The sequence below is a fragment of the Macaca mulatta genome, chromosome 18 (assembly GCF_049350105.2).
Source record: "Macaca mulatta isolate MMU2019108-1 chromosome 18, T2T-MMU8v2.0, whole genome shotgun sequence".
NCBI classification, from domain to species: domain Eukaryota; kingdom Metazoa; phylum Chordata; class Mammalia; order Primates; family Cercopithecidae; genus Macaca; species Macaca mulatta.
Window position 1 is genome coordinate 19,955,975 of NC_133423.1, and position 20,162 is coordinate 19,976,136.

At 36.9% G+C, this 20,162-nt stretch overlaps 1 long non-coding RNA gene across 1 annotated transcript in view; it reads right to left on the reverse strand.

Moving 5' to 3' along the window:
* Positions 1-2,136: 2,136 nt before the first annotated feature.
* LOC114673797 (uncharacterized) overlaps positions 2,137-20,162 on the reverse strand; it is a 94,811-nt gene continuing 76,785 nt past the window's right edge. The window contains exon 4 of the long non-coding RNA XR_013408295.1: positions 2,137-5,084. This is a non-coding gene — a long non-coding RNA (uncharacterized LOC114673797). The remainder of the gene's footprint in view (positions 5,085-20,162) is intronic.

Genomic DNA, 20,162 nt, shown 5'->3' on the forward strand with positions numbered 1-20,162 from the left:
CAGGTATGAAAGTGTTGGCAGGAATCTCTGCACTCGGGAGTTAAAGAAGGGGAGATCCTTGTGGGGACTGCTGATCTGCTGATTCGCCAACTAATTCAAGTCCAAGCTCTAATCTGGTCCCATCTATATTCATGAATGATGGAGCCATAGATTCATATTGCCTTCTAGTCCTTTCATTAGCCCTTGCTGTTTGGGGAGAAAAAAAAAATCCTAAAATCGGGAACTTAGGACTGAGAAAGGTGAATACCCACTTTCCTGTTTAGAGCAGCTTACATGGCCTTCTTTCTGGAGTGCCCTCCTTTAACTTCCTGTCACCTGGAAAGTGTGTCAGGGGAAGTAGACTGGAAGTCAACAAATTTAGTGATGCAACAGGTAGAATATCTACATATAGATTGCAGAGAAAAGATTAGATCTGAAACAACAAACTTGTAACAATATGCTTGACTCCTTAATTTGTTCAGAGATTGTTCTGGTGCTTCTCAACATTGCCACACCTAATTCCTCTTTTTTGTAAAAAAATAAAAATTTATTATTTTAATATGTCTTATTTAATCCTGATATGCAATTCATAGATAGCATAACCTATACAGTTGATCTCCATAATATTTTATTTTAAATTTTAATTGGAATTCTATTTAAAATAGAAATCAAAGTAATTTGTAATAGCATCACATATGTTTCAAAGGTGCAAATGCATGGACATGACTACACTGAGAGAGCCGAGGAAGCGGTCAAGTGTTTACCGTGAATGTGATTGCTACGGATGCAGCTGGGTATAGATGCACTGTATTGCAACTCAGATTTTATGAGTGGCATTTCCAGGGATGTTGTGGTTTTACAAAATGGTAATCAACTCCTGGTAAATGTCCAGAGAAAGCACGATCTTTTCTCTATTTACACAAATGTTGCATTCCTAGAGTAGCCAATTTGTGTTAAACCCACACAAGAAAATCTTGTGCTTGCACTTAAAACAGTCACATTATAGTTTTAGTAAATTATAAACAAGCATTTCATCGCTAAGAATGTCCTGTAAAATATCTGGATATCTTGAAGAGTTAGGGGCAATGCTTCAGTTGGGCAGGACTGCAAGTTTATTTCAGGACGTCAAGTATCCATGACTCTTTTTTTTTTTTTTTTAATTCATCATATATGTCCTATAATTTATTTTGAGATTTTTATTTTTATTTTTGTTTTTTATTATTATACTTTTAAGTTCTAGGATACATGTGCATAACGTGCAGGTTTGTTACATATGTATACTTGTGCCATGTTGCTGTGCTGCACCCATCAACTCGTCAGCACCCATCAACTCGTCAGTTACATCAGGTATAACTCCCAATGCAATCCCTCCCCACTCCCCGCTCCCCATGATAGGCCCCGGTGTGTGATGTCCCCCTTACCGAGTCCAAGTGATCTCATTGTTCAGTTCCCACCTATGAGTGAGAACATGCGGTGTTTGGTTTTCTGTTCTTGCGATAGTTTGCTGAGAATGATGGTTTCCAGCTACATCCATGTCCCTACATGACTCTTAAATTAAATTATCGGAGTGGCCATAACCATTATGATAACCAAAACACCCTCTCACCTTCAAATTTCCAAAGCACGAGAAGTCACTAAGAGGTCACTAGAAACAAGTTTTTTTTTTTTTTTTTGAGACGGAGTCTCACTCTGTAGCCCAGGCTGGAGTGCAGTGGCCGGATCTCAGCTCACTGCAAGCTCCGCCTCCCGGGTTCAGGCCATTCTCCGGCCTCAGCCTCCCAAGTAGCTGGGACTACAGGCCCCCGCCACCTTGCCCGGCTAGTTTTTTGTATTTCTTAGTAGAGACGGGGTTTCACCATGTTAGCCAGGATGGTCTCGATCTCCTGACCTCGTGATCCACCCGTCTCGGCCTCCCAAAGTGCTGGGATTACAGGCTTGAGCCACCACGCCCGGCCTAGAAACAAGTTTTCTATGCATTTTGGAAATGCATTAATTTGGGGTAAGCTATACATAACTGTTTCAAAAATTTTTAGAAAACTGGAGTACTCTTATTTGCACTATGAAACTTACCAAATTATTTTTTAAAATTTAATTTCTACATGTGGCCAAAGACACAGATAAGGATAGGAGTGAGGAGTTAATAAAAAGCAAATACAGTCATGAGCCAGAGAGTTATTTATTTCTAAATTTTTGAGATGAAAGGAGGTGAAACAATTATAAGCACCAAGCCCTCTTTATAAGAAGATCCGGGTCAAAGCTAGATTTGAGACATGGAGGTGACAAGTGTCTGAGATCTGGAGAGTGGGTATTTGAATGAAAACACAGGATTTGGGGACTAACACATAAGGTTGTCATGAACATGTTTTCTAGTAGCCCAAGGTCCAGGACTTTGACAATGTAGGAATGACTGAGTGGGGAGGTCTTGGCTACTCCAGTGTGTGATACATCAAGGATCTTTTGGGATATGTCAAATCGCTTCTGCTGGGAACCTCTTTAGTTCTAGAATCTCTGTTGTCTCAGCTTGACTTCAGATGCTGATGCTCTTCTGATGACACTCTGGCTATTCCCTCAGAATCCACAGGCTGACCATGCTTCCTTGTTGCACACAGGAATGATATTCTGTGACCCCGATCAGGGGCCCCAAAACACATTAGCTCTCAGCCAGAGATATGATGTGCAAGCCAGCGTGGAACCAATAAGCAGACTCCTGCTCTGCTGAGCTGTCATCAAACCCAGTGGGAAGGCAAAGAGGCTGTTACCTGCTGCCTCACTGCAGCCTGAATTTTCACTTACATCTGAAATTATTTCTCTTCCTTTACTCTTTGTGGTTCTTTTGTCCTTACCTCCAATCTCTTCCTTTTGTCCCTTAAAATTGTGCTAACAAATTAGGAAGATTAGGCTCGAATTAGATAAATAAAATAATGCTACCCTTTTTTTGTCATTGGGGTAATTGCACCTCTTTATCCATCTCTTTCCCTTTGGGGGCATGTCCCTTATCCCCATCCCTGGCCCTCATTTGTTAGTTACTGTAGCTTACACTGGTTGTTAGGTTTTACTTACTCCCCTCCCACAGCCAGGTTCTTGCCAACCATCTACCATATACAATATTGCAGCTACAAGCTGTTCTCAGAAAATCCACTCAAAATAGCTGAGGAGCAGCTGCTCCTGTGATATTTTCAAAAGAAAGAAATTTGTATTTGGCTTCATGGTCTAAGGGTCTGTTGGTTTTGCATAGAAAGAGACAAATGAAGCCCTTCACTCCAGCTGAAATTCTCTGTCCCTCATTCTCAGGCTCCTATTTCAGCAGAAGGATAAGTGGGCCAGGAAATGGAAAGATGGTTCTGGAAAAAGCCTGCATCATTTGCTTGAGGGCTGTTCATTTACTTCTCATATTTTTGCAACTGATATTTACAAGTAGATTAAGAAGAGTTGATTTGTGGGTACAAATTAGCGGGAAAAACAAGACTAGTTGAATCCAATTAGCATTTTTTGACTCATTTGTCACTCACCTAACATAACACTGGTGGAAACACTTTAATAATGCAGAGGAAATGTATCATTAATGTGTGGCACGCTGCTTCTACTCTTGAAATTTAAAGGCTTGGATAAATTTTGACAGTGGAGCTAAGTATCCTTAAATTGTTTAGTTTGCTAGTAAAAGTCTCTTTTTATGTCTTTCTTCTCATACTTCCCCAGGAAGCATCTGAAAGAACAGTATGGTTGTCAGGTTTGGAACAGAACAATTAGATGTCAAGGATGCAATTAGTCTAAAATTAGCACATTAGGGACTCAGAATCATAGCATCTGAGACCACACAGCTATGAACTAGTAATTAAGAAACTTACTGTTTCCTGGAAAAAAAGTATGTATTTCCTGTGAGATAGTATTTATTCACTGTAGAATTATGTTTCATTTAAGCACTTGAAGCCATATCTTGATTCTGGAAGAGCTGAAATGCATCTTTGAAGGAACACGCCTGTATTAGCAAGAAGGGGTGTGTATTAGCAACATTGTCCATTGCTTCTAAAGTCAATTTTATGCTGCAGATCAAGCAGAGCTACAAATAATCACACTTCTTGTCACATGCTGTGGGATCACATCAAGCATTATAAATTATTAGAGATTTCACATGGACATCATGTAATACCACAGGAGTTCCATTATGATCTACCATTAATTAACATCCACTGCCTATATTTCAAACTGCTATTGCTCTGTCACACCACAGGCTGTTATACCGACCATAAATGCTATCAATATTTCTGCATTTATCTAAGCTCCAACTGATTAAAATGTGATTTGTCCCATAATACCTTCTTAGTTTAATATGTGACTCAAGATTGCTGACCTCACATTACTTCTATCTCAAGTTGTCATGCAGTCAATTATACTGAATAACTGCAGGGCTTAAGAGCACAGAGGAGAACCCGTATTGGAAGGAAAACATTACTCCCATAATTTTAAGAGAGAAAAGAAATACTAAGATGAAGAGTGTGGGGACTATTCTGCGCCAATGAAAACAAGTTGTAAAGTTATGAGTTTCCTGGGGCAGAACATAATTTAGTCTGTGCCTTGCAGTTTAATGAGTTAGGAGATCCCGGCAACTTTGGAGAGAAAGCCTGCTGGTTTACATACTTTCTTGCATTCTTCTCTTTCTCTCTCTTCTTCTCTTTCATTAACTTAGTTATTGAATGTCTAATACATGCATTCCGTAGTGGACCAACGAGAGGCCAAAGTTTTCAGTGTAACAGCAAAGAATAAGCCCATCACACTGTGGTTCCTTCCGCTGGGTTCTTGGTCTGGCTGACTTTAAGAATGAAGCTGCGGACCTTTGTGGTGGCTGTTACAGTTCTTAAAGATGGTGTGTCCAGAGTTTGTTCCTTCCAATGTTCAGATGTGCCCTGAGTTTCTTACCTCTGGTGGGTTCGTGGTCTCGCTGACTTCAGGAGTGAAGCTGTAGACCTTCACAGGGAGTGTTACAGCTCTTAAAGGTGGCGGGTCTGGAGTTGTTCGTTCCTCCCAGTGGGTTGGTGGTCTTGTTGGCTTCAGGAGTGAAGCTGCAGACCTTCCCGGTGAGTATTACAGCTCATAAAGGTAGTGCAGACCTAAAGAGTAAGCAGCAAAATTTATTACCAAGAGTGAAAGAACAAAGCTTCCACAGAGTGGAACACTGGGAGTGGGTTGCCACTGCTGGCTTAGGTGGCCAGCTTTTATTCCCTTATTTGGCCCTGCCCATGTCCTGCTGATTGGTCCATTTTACAGAGCACTGATTGGTCCATTTTACAGAGTGCTGATTGGTCCGTTTTTACAGAGTGCTGATTGGTCCATTTTAACAGAGTGCTGCTTGGTGCATTTACAAACCTTTAGCTAGACACAGAGCGCTGATTGGTGTGTTTTTACAGAGTGCTGACTGGTGCGTTTACAAACCTTTAGCTAGACACAGAGTGCTGATTGGTGCGTTTTTACAGAGTGCTGATTGGTGCATTTACAAACTCTTAGCTAGACACAGAGTGCTGATTGGTGTGTTTACAATCCTTTAGCTAGACAGAAAAGTTCTCCAAGTCCCCACCCGACCCAGAAGCCCAGCTGGCTTCACCTCTCAACACCACTAGATTAAATAGTAGTGTGAAAAAGTTAATACAACTTAACAAATAATTTTCTTTTACTATAAAGGTATTTGCTAAATATTAGAGTTTCATAGACTATTATGATTAAGGATTTTTTTAGTGATAACCTAGTCTAACATTACAGAAGAAAAATGGGACAAAAATTAGCAAGTAAATGGTTGGAGTAATACCAAAAGTTAAGGCACTAGAAAATCAGGACTTGAGCCCCATCTCTTAGAACTTGGCTAGCAAATGTTTTGCCTCTTACACATGCTTTTATAATTTGCTATCCTAAAAAGACAATTGCAATTGCAAGACAGACAAATTTTATACCATATAGTTTAAGCACTTATTTTTCTTTAAGCAAAATACACTAATAGAGAAACTATGAAGGCAGAATGCAGTGGCTGATGCCTGTAATCTCAACACTTTGGGAGGCTGAGGCAAGTGGATTGCTTGAGCTCGGGAGTTTGAGACCAACCTAGGCAACATGCTGAAACCCCATCTCTACAAAAAATACAAAAATTAGCCAGGTGTGGTGGCATGCGTCTATTATGCTAGCTACTTAAGGGCTGAGGCAGGAGGATCGCTTGAGTGAGGGAGGTTGAGGCTGTGATAAGCCGTGTTCGCATTACTGTACCCCACCCTGGGTGACGAAGTGAGACTCTATCAAGAAACAAATTATGGAGATGTTAACCCCTTAAGCCTTGTGTAATGGAAAAAGTCACAAAACTACAAAGGGAGCAAACAATACATGATTTGAGACAAAACACTGAAATTTGAAAAGTTTTTGAACTGCAAAGTGAGTCTCTCTAAGCTACAGTTGCTCACTATTATGGAGCATACTAGGGCTTAAATGTGTCTCCTAAAGTTCATGTGTTAGAAACTTGATCCGCAGTGTGGAAATGTTCAGGTGATGGAGACGAATGGCAGGTGTTTGGGTCATAGAGGTGATCCACTATTGAGTTGATTAATGCTGTTTTTGTGAGAGGGGCTTCCTTGTAAAAGTGGACTTCAGCCCCCTTCTCTCTATCTCTGTCACACACACACACATACACACACACACACACACACACTCAATTTCCATTATGGGATGACATAAAAAGAAGGCCCTCACCCAAGGCTGGCCACTTGGTTTTGGACTTCTCAGCCTCCAAAACCGTGATAAATAAATTGCCCTTTTTAATAAATTGCTCAACCTCAGCCATTCTGTTATAAGAACAAAAAACGTACTAAAACAGAACACAAGGACTTTCTTTGGGGATGAGCTTTTTCCCTTGTCTATCAGATAAGCTCCCTCACACGGTAAGAAAACCATTTGCATAAAACTGTTTTTGTGTTAAAAATGTACAAATGGTCAAACACTTAAAAGTTCTAGTGTTAAAAAGCAATGGCCCTTTGATGTTTTCTGAATGCTTGTCAGATAATGAAGTTATTGCCTGATCAGGCTGGAGAGGTTAATAAAGAGTATAGGGGTTCAGGGTTGCTTACAAATGACAGGAGGGCTGGCTGTATCCAGTCTATGAAGCCCTTATTAAGAAAAAGGAAGTCCCAGAAAAATAAATGGCATTTAGTGTTATGGTCTCTATAGATCCTTTACCTAGTTTTTGTGAGGTAAAACTCAACTTAGGATATTTTATTCTCAATGTATCCAGGCGTCTTTATCAGCTCAGAATCAAATGTAGAGTTCTGCAATAGATAAAGCCTGCATTGTAATTAGATGAGCTGCCAAGCAAAGTCCTCAGTGGTGTCTGATTGGTGAACAGAATCCTGGATTTGTAGAAATTTGGAGTGGGCTGAACCAATAAACCTCCACACACCTCATATACCCTGGGACAAGTTCTGAGAAGAGAGCCAGAAACCAGTATGCAGTGTGGGTCTGGGCAGAGACAGGAGTTTTCTCCAATGGGTGGAAAGAAAAAATTTGACAAAAGGAACAATCCTGGAGTTCCCAGGAGCCCACAGTGATCTCTTTATAACATACTCTAGATAGTTTTACCCATAGTACAAGTTTCAAAATGACAGTTTTCAACTTTGATATTAGCTTTTCTTATTATTTTGCTTCAAATGACATTTTTAAAATAATAGGTGTAAATGTATATACTGAATTTTTATATATATTACATAATTTAGTAATTAGAGAGTTTATTTTTCTGAAAAAAATCAAGCCCCACAGCTGGATAGTATATTTTCATAGTTTTCTCAGTTAATCTTCATAGAGAAAGGTTCTGTTAGAGTTTTATGCTACCCTCAATGATGCCTCCTGGTAGCAGCTGACCTGGGGTTAATTCCCAAAGTGAAATAAAGTAGTCTCTGGGCAATATGCCATACAAATCTAGCTTAGTTGGTGATTACAAGTGTCATTATCTTCTTTTTTTCATTCAAACAAATAAATATCGCATTTAAATATCAGGCAAGTTTAGAGAAATTTGTTTTTGTTTACTTATTTAAGGCTGAAGAAAGGGCTCAGATGAATTCCCAAAAAAATTAATATACATTAATATTTAGTGAGTACTTTTTTTTCCAGAACTGTGATTGTCCAAGATATAATATATTTCTATATTAGGGTTACTTTTCCTTTTTTAAAATTAAACTTATATCTCAGGAAGTATTTTAGGATGAAATGGATAAAATAAGAAAAGTATTATACATTTAATTTTTTTTTTTTTTTTGCATGAGGAACTTTCTGATAAACCCAGGAGATGGCAGGAATTGAAGAATAAAAGGAAGGATGAAAGCAATGGTAAGGGGGCATTGACTAGATCTTTGTGGAAATGCCATGTTGTTCAGCTGGCATCAGCTTCCTGGGTAGCTCAAATAGCTCTGCAGTCTCAAGATTGATGGCTTCCTTGTGTTCCTTTCACTTAGAATAACAGTGAGTCATTGGGCTCAGCTCCAGCTTTAAGCAGAACTTTGGAAAGAACATTTCTTGTAGGGTTTAGTCGTTTTGCCAATGAATCACATGGAACTCTCTTATGGTTAGAGGGCCCCCAATTAGGAAGGATATTGGACCAGTTGGATAAAGGAGTTTGAGGAATCAGAGACATTCCTCATAAGTGAGGCTATAGACTTGTAGAAACGTATTCAATCTGTGCACAATCTAGGTGATACATTTTTTAAAATTATTTCTAATCCTGGGGCTGTAGGAAATCGTAACTGGAGGGCTAAGGGAGTTACATTGGCATTGCACTGCTCATCTCCCTGTAAAATCCTCCCCTGAAAAAGCAAATTGGACTTTTGGGTTCATCCCGCTTCTTGACAGACTAAGTGAGCCATATTGAAAATGGCATTTTGTTTTTAAAAAAGATATTAGTTATTATGCAAAAGGGCAAAACTCCTGGTGGAAAAATAAGCATTGATGATCTTGAGGAGATTTCTTCTGAGGCCGTTCTATCACCTTCAGATGTTGGCCATTCCTTGGAGGTGGTCTTGACAAGAGACTAGACCACGTTCCTTTCCCTTGTATGTTAACCAAAACATCATGATAGATGTGATAATCTTCTAATCTTTTTGGAGTTCTGATGAACGCCTTTCCCCAAATAAGTCTGAGCTCCATTTGTCAGGTGACCAGGAGAACTGCCCAGACATGTGTTAACTGGAAATGAAGCTTTGGCTAGTGGTTTTTTCATTAGCCAAAGTTGAAATTCAAAAGGGGTTTGTTGTCACAGATGGCATGGGGAAACCTGGAGCACGTTATGTCAAGTGAAATAAAACCCAGTCACAGAAGGACAAATACTATGTGATTCCACTTACATGAGGTATCTAAAATAGTCACACACATTGAAGTTGCCAGGGATTGGGGGTGGTGAAAATAGGGAGTTGGTCAATAGGTATAAAGTTTCAGTTGTTCTAGATGAATACGTTCAAAGTATCTGCTGTGCAAAATAGTGCCTATAGTTAACATCATGGTATTGTGTACTTCAAAGAGTGTGTTAAGAGGGTAGATCTCATGTTAAGTGTTCTTACCACAAAGTAAAAGAAAAACAAATACAAATGAACAGAAACTTTTGGAGGTGTCAGATACGTCTATTACCTTGATTGCAGTGATGACATCATAGGAATTGCCATAAGTCCAAACTCATCAAATTATACACATTAAATACATGAAGTTCTTTGTGCATTATTTATACCCCAATAAGCTGTTAAATATTTTTTAAAGGATATTGGTTAAATGAATAAATGAATTAATGAATTCGGTAGCCATTGATTATAATGAGTCAGATTTTGTGGCAGGTCCCTGGAATATAGAATTAAAGAAGACAGTCACCAACATCAAGGGAAAGTGATTGAGACACACATAAAAATGCATAATTGCAGTACAGAGTGATCGGTGTTAAAATAGAAGCTGACTGTAGAGCACTGAAGAGTAAAAGTAATAGCCCAGTGAATCAGGAAATAATGAATCAGGAAGGAAACTTTGACCTGGCATTTGGTCTTTTAATTAAGGCAACACTAATTTCACCATATCATTACTTTCAAATTATTTCTATGTTATGTCTGTCAGTTGCTTTTGTAGGCTAACATATTGGCTAGGAGTTAAGCCATGGCGTTAAAATGCATTCTGATGTGATTGTATTCATTTACCAGTTGAAGAAACATTGTTGATACCATAGTTTATTTTCTGTGACTTTCCAAATTTTTTAAACTTTGAAAATCACCCAAACTATATCAGGAAATCTATAGTATGCCTATAAACTTAGAATATCTAACAAAAGACATCAATTGTTTTAATATAATCATCCTTTCCCTTTTCTGGTAGCTTCTATTTTCCTGAACCATCATGCACTTCAGGTTTTAAAATACATTTCCATAGAGTTGAGACAGATTATTTTGATTTCCTTGCTATGATTCATTCTCATTACCAATTATAATTTTGTGATTTTGTGCTTTTCCCTGTATTTTTAAGTTCATATGTTTATTTTTTCAAATAACAAAATTCTGCATATATTTATAAAAGTTATTGTTTTGTTTTATTAATTTCTGCTTGTATATTTGTTATTTCTCTCCTGCCAGTATATTTTGGTTGATTTTGCTTATGTGTTTTCAAACTTCTTATGTGGAGTACTTATTTCCTTTTTTTAAAAAAGAAAAAAAATTCTTTTTAAGCCTCCAGATTCTTTTGTGAGCATAGTTGTAGCCATTTTCCATATTGTGTAATTTTTATACTTTTATTCAAAATTTTTAATTTATATTTATTTTTTGCTGTTATAAAAGCATTGGTTCATTCTCATCAATATTGCTGATATTCTGATGGTTCAAATTGGCCAGCATGGCCCTCTCCTTACAGTAGGTAATCTGCAGCCTCACTGGCTCACTGGGGGTAAAGGGAGGGGTCCTAGCTGAGCCCAGGGTGGGGACGATGACTCTTCAGGCAGGCAGTCTGTCCCGTGTGAAAGAGGCATGGGTGGGTGGGGCCACCAGGGAAGCAGAGTTGGGAGAAACCGCCTCACAGTCTTTTATTTTTCCCCATCTGTCGATGATTCTCCACGTATATTTCCAAGTTTCAGGTTAAAGTGTTTTCGTCTCAATTTCTGTCACGAATTTGTAGTGTTGTTTCATATTATTATAAATTACGGACTGTTTCACTATGACTTATTTGAATTTATTGCAAGGTTTGTTATATTGCCTAATTTAGAAAATGTTTTAATGACATTCATAAAAGGCCAATATCTTCTTTATTAAATGTGCTATTTTGTTCTACTTACTATTTAGTAGTATAAATAAAACTACCTCATTTTGTCAAAATTTTCAAGTACTTTTGACCTGCCTGTGGTATATGCTCAAGGTATATGGAAACTCTTTGGAAGAATCAAAAGACTACACAGTCCAGGACCACTGAAGAATACTTGTCAGCACTCTAAAGATTTTAAGAGGTTTTGAAAGAAAAAGGATTGGTGTCCAAATAATTTTTTAATGATTTGAGGTTAACAAAAATTAAAAATCATTTTTTTCTGAGTTTCTAAAGGTCTTTAATATGTTAGCATGAATTGAGTATCTTTAAGATGTAGCTTTTTAATATAAGTTTCCCAAACTAATTTTGTCATGAAAAGTTGTTTTGTGGGACATCTCAAGTGAAGTGACTGGATTTCATTGGAAGTTTTTAATGAGGCAATAGAAACTAGGAAGCGAAGAGACCTTTTCAAAGCTGTGAACTTAATTGACAAACTTTGGATCTAATGTTCTGGCAGTGCCAGTATTTCCGTATCAAGTGTATCAATAGTTGCCTAAATATTGCCCATCAAATTACATGGAAAGAGAGTGAAACAACTTAGTCAGCAATCTGAACTGGATCTAGTCTAGCAATCTATTAAATTCCAATGGATAGCCTGTATCATGGTGGCTCAATTTTTTCAAATGCTTCTGACCGACTGTGGGACATCATCCACAAGTGAATTTTCATTCCACACTATAACTGAAAATTCATTTATTCAGTTAAATATTAATTGAGCTCCTGTGACGTCTTAAGCACTGTTAGTAATAAACAGGACAGTTTATGCTCCCTTCTTGGAGCTCATATGCTCCAATAAATAGACAATAAATAGGAAAATATAAAAATTTTAAAAAGTAATAGTTTGCTAAGAATGATTTTCAGCTGATGAGCCATTATGACCCTTAGAGAGTCACTTGCCTAAATCAAGGCTGCCTGATCTTAGCAGTGAGAAAATTTCCCTGCTCCTATCTGACAGGGCTTCAGTGAGCCGGAGGAGCTTCAAAATCCACATCTTAGGGTATTAGCAGTGACTGGGTTCATTTTGCCTTTCCACTACTGATTTTTGGGCAAGAACCACTCACAGCAGGGTACTTGCAGTGCCCCATGTCTTTACATGATGAATTTTCTTTTGTGGATTTTCTAATTCTGGGTGAAGTCCCCTTAGCCTGTGCTCTCCCGACTTCCTGCACTTTTCCTTCAAAAAAAAAAAAAAAAGTTATGAATACAAATTATGTTTCTGGTGGGTTACTTCAGACTGGTGGACATGGAAAATATCTCCAGATTCAGGAATGTTCTTTGAAAACGATGTTTTAATTTTGCTCTTGAATTAGTCCACTTCTTCCTGATGCTGATACTCAAGCAGCTGTTTCCTAATGACTGGGTACAGAAAACCTCACCATGCTGGCTGATGGCCTCAGATCAAGCGTAAGAGCATGAGGAGGTTCAGAAAATTGTTTGACACAAATGTGTACTAAGTAGATGAAGTGTCTGCTTCACCTGAAGATGAGAAGTAATAGTTCTATTTAGGGAATATTTTTTATTCTGCCTTGTTCAATGGGGACAAATGCTGCCTTAATTTTTAAATTGACATGTGAAATTAAATTTACATGGAAACATATGTTTATCGCAGAGAAAATTAATCATTTGAACGGGTACCTAACAGAGCCTTTAAGAAAAAAAAAATAAGAGTTGGGGTTTCACTATGTTGCCCAGGCTAGAGCTGAATTAACAGGCTCAAGTGATCCTCCCATCTGACCCTCCCAGGCAGCTAGGATTACAGGCGCCTGCCACCATGCCCTGCTAATTGAGCTTTTTAAATGATTGGTCATAGCAAAAATATTTCTGTTTGCCCTGTGTGCTCATGTCATTTATCATTCATCATGTGGCCCTGATTAAGTTGAAATCATACTTTAGTATACATTTTTTAAAAAGGGTAAAAGAACATAGATTAAAGCACATTTCAAGATCTACCTGTCTATCTATCTATATACTAGATCTCACACAATTGTCATAAAAAAGTACACAAAATTGCATTCCAGTGTAAAATTCTATGTCACATTGTTCTCTGTTTTAAACATAAGCTTATTATTCTATTTGTATATTTGTGTATTTATTGATTTATTGAATAGTAAATAGTCCTGCTATACATATTATATATGTATTATGCATATATATTTCATGTAAAATAATCCCCACAACAAGTAATTGTTACTGGCACTATTGTTTTTGAGAGGAAAATGCATTTATAAAGGAAGGCACAGTGTATGTAAGGTTTTGATTTGCAAAAAGCCATGTGCAAATATCGTTTCTAAATATATTAAACATTTGGCCCCAGGCAAATAATAATATTTTATAGGATGGAGGAAATATGGAGAGTTATTATTTTTACAAATATACAAGAAGCTGTCTGATCTTGAGTCACTTTAAATGCTCATTTTGCTCTTAATGAGTAAAAATGTTCTTCAAATAGTAATTTATAATTTGTATTTCTTCTTTTGTGTATTTTCTGTCAATTCATTTTGTCAAATGTTTTCCCACTATTGGGATTCATGTCCTGTTTCTTTTCATTTGACAAAGCTCTACTTTGCCATTTGTGTCACAGGTTGTAAATATTTATATCAAATTATAATTTGCTTTTTGGTTTCTTTACATATTTAACCCACTTGAGTAAATAAAAGTAAGGAAGCTCTAAAATGTAAGGTTATTTTATGTTACTAATTATGATTTCTGGCTTTAAATTTGTTAAAGAGTCATCTATGTGTTCTTGTATTTCTTTTAGGGTTTCGTATTTTACATTTAACATTTACTATGCAGAAATCATTTTATCTTTTTTCCCAATTGTTCACCAGGAGACATAAGCTTATTATTCTATTTGTATATTTATTGATTTATTGAATAGTAAATAGTCCTGCTATATATATTATATATATATTGTGCATATATATTTTATGTAAAATAATCCCCACTCTTTTTTTTTGAGACAGAGTCTTGCTCTGTCACCCAGGCTGGAATGCAGTGGTGCAATATCAGCTCACTGCAACCTCCACCTCCCGGGTTTAAACAAGTCTCCTGCATCAGCCTCCCAAGTAGCTGGGACTACAGGCACGCACCACCACACCTGGCTAATTTTTGTATTTTCCGTAGAGACGGGGTTTCACCATGTCAGCCAGGATGGTCTTCATCTCTTGACCTCCTGATCTGCTGGCCTCGTCCTCCCAGTACATTTTTTTTTTTTTTTTTTTTTTTTGAGACGGAGTCTCACGCTGTTGCCCAGGCTGGAGTGCAGTGGCGCGATCTCGGCTCACTGCAAGCTCCGCCTCCCGGGTTCCCGCCATTCTCCTGCCTCAGCCTCCTGAGTAGCTGGGACTACAGGCGCCCGCCACCGCGCCCGGCTAATATTTTTTTGTATTTTTAGTAGAGACGGGGTTTCACTGTGGTCTCGATCTCCTGACCTTGTGATCCGCCCGCCTCGGCCTCCCAAAGTGCTGGGATTACAGGCTTGAGCCACCGCGCCCGGCCTTTTTTTTTTTTTTTTTTTAGCTAAACTTGTACATTTATTTTTTAAAATAAACTCAGATTATATTGGAAAATTTCCTGCAACTCATAGTAATTTTTTTCTCTAGTTATTCAAGAATTATGTGTATATTCTAAAAAATAATTTATTCTTTACCTAATGGTGTAATAAATTATAGTTTTGGATTTATTGTAATAAATTATCTTTGCATTACTCTAAATATGCTTTTTTGATCATGGGTCCAGGTAGTAATATTGTTGGTAAACTCTGATAGTATTTTACATTTATTCACATTAGATTGTTCACAGTTTTCTATGTTTTGGTGCTATAAATTTCTAATATACTGGTTGCGGTTGCGATCGATTATAAATATGATTTGAAACTCCCAATATTTACGCCTTATGAATCATTATATAGCATGGGTATTATAAATGGACATGAGTAATGCAAGAATTTATTTTAAAATTGATATTGACATTTATTTTAGATATATTCTTTGACAACTAATTTTTTCAATATCTAACATTTATTTTCCTATTCATGTTTCTAATTACTCTTAATTTAATTTTAGTTGTATATTATGAATTTCATCGATATAGTCACATATATAGTATGAAGTCATAAGTTACTTCTACAAATGTATGTTTATTTCCCCCATTAACATTAATTTTTAAATTAAGATTTTTCTATTTTTGCCTGATTTGTTCTCTTTTCTTGTTTGTCCCTCAAATAATAACCTTTTGGTTATATTCACAATATTTTAATTTTACTTTTCTGAATTTATATTTTCTTGTTTTTTGTTTTGTTTTGTTTTTTGCAGTTTTTAAGTTTTTCTGTCTTCATCCCAAGATTTTATATCGCTGGATTTAATTTGCTGATATTTTGTGGGAATTTTATGTTGACGTTCCTGAGGGATATTCATCTACAGTTTTATTGTTTTCAATGGCTCTTTTGCTTTCTGGGCAATTTTGGTCTCATAACAAGAGTTGGTAAGCATTCCCCCTTCTCACACTTTCTGGAAGGGTTTGTGTAGAATTGGATTATTTGTTCCTTAAACGTTTGGCAGTATACACTAGTGACACAATCTAGGTTTGAATTTTTCTTTGTTGGAAGTAACGTAGCAACTTCTACTTTGCTATTATTTGATTATTCTCTAATATCTAAGCTTGCTTTTTTATTTTCAAACTTTCTGGATCATTTCTTCTTTCACTTATTCCTTTTTAGATCCTATGCAATTGGTTTTGACTGATTGGTTTCTATCTTAATCTCATTATTTTCCTATTTTACTGAATAAGCTAAATTGTTTAGCTATTCAAATTTGCTGTCATAACTAATTATATAGTCTTATTTTGTCACTTTTTAAACTTTAATATGTATCTGCAATTGATTCCTTAGATTTGTGTGTTATGCTATGTAAACTGTTTTCTTTCCCTTGGTTGTATTTAATTATTTGGAATTTTCATCACATTTTTAATTATCTCACTATCTTTGTTCATTAAATATTGCTACAACTAATTAGGTGTAATATTTAATTCTCAGAGTCATAACAGTAGCATAGTTTAACTGCTTATTGCCTTCTTGTTTTATGATATAATTTTAATTTTTTGTGTAATTATTGTTAAATTATACTTTCTGTCTTATTTCTTTAAAGAAATACTTACAACACTTGGATTTTTTCTTGAGATGGAGTCTTGCCCTGTTGCCCAGGCTGGAGTGCAGTGGTGGATCTTGGCTCACTACAACCTTTTGATCAAGCCATTTGATCAAGGGTTCAAGCCATTCTCCTGCCTCAAGCCTCCTGAGTAGCTGAGATTACAAACATGCGACACCACACCGGGCTAATTTTGAATTTTAGTAGAGACAGGGTTTCATCATGTTGGCCAGGCTGGTCTCAAACGCCTCATCTCAAATGATCTGCCCACCTAGGCCTCCCAAAGTGCTGGGATTACAGGCATGAGCCACCACACCTGGCCCACATTAACTATATTTCCTGATGATTAAATCTATATTTCAATGGTTTTAATGCTTTCTTTCAGTTGCTTTATGTTGCAGTAACCCATTACATTTTATTTTTATCTAATAAATCTCATTTCTGTAATATATTTTGAGTACTTTACTAATACATAGTTGGTAAATAGTAATGAAGACTTTCTTATGTGATAATTTTTTCTTCAGGTGCCAAGTTGCATGAACCACAAATTAGCTCAACATATAATTTCTGGCAATAACTTTTTCTCATTGAAGTTCTATAGACTTTGAACCATTACTGGGATCTTACATTATGGGAAAAAGTCTGATAAGAGGTCAAAGTGTCTTCTTTTGTGAATAAACTGATTTTAACACTTGGTGTATGTACCAGTGAAAGTCTCTAGAGCATAGTAAACCCTCTTAGCTTGTATTAATTTAGGCCCCCACATAGGAATATTTTCTTCTATTATATTTTATTATTATCTTTTTTTAAAAAAATGGTTTTGCCCGAGGAACACCAAGGATCCATCTGTATGTTTTTGGTTGGGCTATCCACCTTATCTATTATAGCCTTTATTATTTGTGTGATTTGTTCTTCATAATCTATATTCTGCAGGATTTTTTTCAAGCATTTCATCCATAACATGGTTTTATTTTTTCTGCTATTTCTTGCTAAGGACTAGTATTGTCTAGTTGTTTTTCTTTTTAATCTCAAACTATTTTTTTTTCTTCAACAAATGTTTGAGTGCATTCTATTGCCCTAGGAACACCAGTTAACAAAATGGTCAAACATCCTTGCACTGAGGGAACTTATATTCTGTGGCTAGAGAGAGATTTTAAAAAACATAAATGTGTAATATATCAGACGGTAGTATTTAGGAGAGAAAAAAGTAGGTAAGAAAGCTGGGGAATGTTATGACTGGAGATTAGCTTCATCCCAAAGGTAAATTTTGAGCAAAAACTTGAAGGAGTTGAGCAAACAGTGTGATAACAATATCTAAATAAAGAGCATTGCAGATAGAGGAACAAGGAAAAATGTTTGAAGATGGGATGGTGTCTAACTTGTTCCAGTGATAGCAGGGAGGCCAGGGATTCTGGAGCAGAAAGACCAAAGGTAAGAGTAATATGAGAACAAAGAGTAACAGAGATGCGACTGTGTAGGGCTTTCTAAAGCACAGTAAGAATGCAGCTATCTAGCCATCTAGCTATCTCTCTCTGTCCCTACCTGTCACTCACTCTTGAAAGGTAAATTAGATGTGATACTCATTCTAAAATAGTGCATGTGAATTCTCCTTGTTTTCCCTCAAAAATTTTCAAAATGCTACTGGAATTCTCTCTTAAATCTTAAGCTGGAGCACTGATAAATCATCAGACTAAAAGGAATGTGATAGGAGCTAGAACCATGAATCAACCCAAGTGTTTACCTCTACATGGCAGTTTCTTCACTGTTTTTATGGACGCACTGTACCAAGGACCAACTTTCCATTTGGGTCCAGCCTGGAATTATGTTGCATGGTGAGATGTTTCTCTTTCCAGGTCTTGTTGTCTGCCTTAGGAAATACCTTCAGTAGCATGAGGGATAAGCTGTGTCTGAGGACAACCCTATTATTCCCAGGTTTGGTGTGGCCAGTAACTGCTGTTGCGACAAAGCAATCTCCTCAACCCTCACTCCATATTCTTTCTTCACTTGGTCATTCAAATTAAGAGCTATGTTTAAATTTACTTTCTTCATTTCCAATGTCATTGTACTTCCTTCAAAGGAGGAAGAGCAAAAAAATGGCTTTTAGTGTTTTCTATAATTGTGGGAAGAACTCTTAAAGCTTGTGTAATGTTTATTCTTGAATTTTGTGTTTTCTGGATGGTATCTTCCAAAGTTCACAGCAATATCATTTAGATGCTTAAGTTGAATTCTGTTGTATGAATGTGTGTATGTGTAGAGGGATGGAGGGTGGTAGATAAAGCAATATAAGGATAGTTAGGCATTCATATAAAAGTTTGTATTAGTTTTCTATTGCAGCATAACATATCAACATTATTTTAGCGGCTTAGAGCAACACATTTATTATTTTAGAGTTTCCATAAGTTGCAAATCTGGGCACAGCTTGGCTGGGTCCTCTTAGCTGCTTTGTGTCCTGTAAAGCTGTAATCAAGATTTTTATTAGGCTGCATTCTCATCTAGTAGCTTGATTGGGGAAGAGTTGCTTCTAAGCTTATTCAAATTGTTGGAAGAATTCATTGTCTTGTGACTGTGTGAGGGCACCAGCTCTTTAGTGGTTGTTATCTTTATGCCAAAGTCAGGTCCTAGAGGCTTCCCATAGTTTCTTGATATGGGAAGTGTGGCTGCCTACTTCATTAAGGCTACAAGATGAATCTCTGCTCTCGAGGGAGGCCAAATCTTTTCTCAAGGACCTTCATCTAATAAGGCTTATCCAGAAAAAATGTCCCTTTTGATTAATTGCAAATAAACTGATTTGTAGACTTCATCTGTCTTTAAAATCTCTTTATCTTTGCCATCTTCTATTGGCCAGAAGGAATTCACAGTTCCCATCTCCACTTAAAGGAGGGCATTTTTTAAGACATAAATACCAGAGAAAGAAATAGTAGGGGACTTAGAATTCATCCTACCACATCAACCCACAATTGTCCCCAGATAGATCTTAAAATATATGTATTATTTCATATATCTAAAATTAAAATTTAATTTTAAGTTAAATAGTGGAAAATATTTTAAGAGGAGATCAGCTTATTTTCCATAGCAAAAGTTAATAATTATGTATGCTTTTCAAAACTTCACTCAGCTTTCTAAAATAAAACATTTTATTGAAAATATACTCATCAACTTCCATGAAATAGTTATGAACTATTCTAGTTTTATTTCTTTAGTACTCTGACAGTTTCATCATCTAACTTATTTTTTCAGGCTAAATTCCAAGTACACTGTCTCCATGCTCCTCAAAACACACATTATTTTCCAGAGCGTAAAAACACAGCGCTAAAAAAATGATCCATTGCAGATTTGCCTGCCTGCCTCCCTCCCTCCTTCCTTCCTTCTTCCTTCCTTCCTTCCTTCCTTCCTTCCTTCCTTCCTTCCTTCCTTCCTTCCTTCCTTCCTCCTTTTTTCCTCTTTCTTTCTTTTCCTTTCTTTCTTTCCGTATCTCACTCTGTCACCAGGCTGGAGTGCAGTGGTATGATCACAACTCACTGCAGCCTCAACCTCCCAGTCTCAAACAGCTATCTTACCTCAACCTTTTAAGTAGCTGGAACCACATGTGCATACCACCATACCCAGCTAGATTTTCTTGGTTGTTGTCAAGATGAGGTCTCCCTATGTTGCCCAGGCTGGTCTTGAACTCCTGGGCCCAAGCGATCCTACCACCTTGGCCTT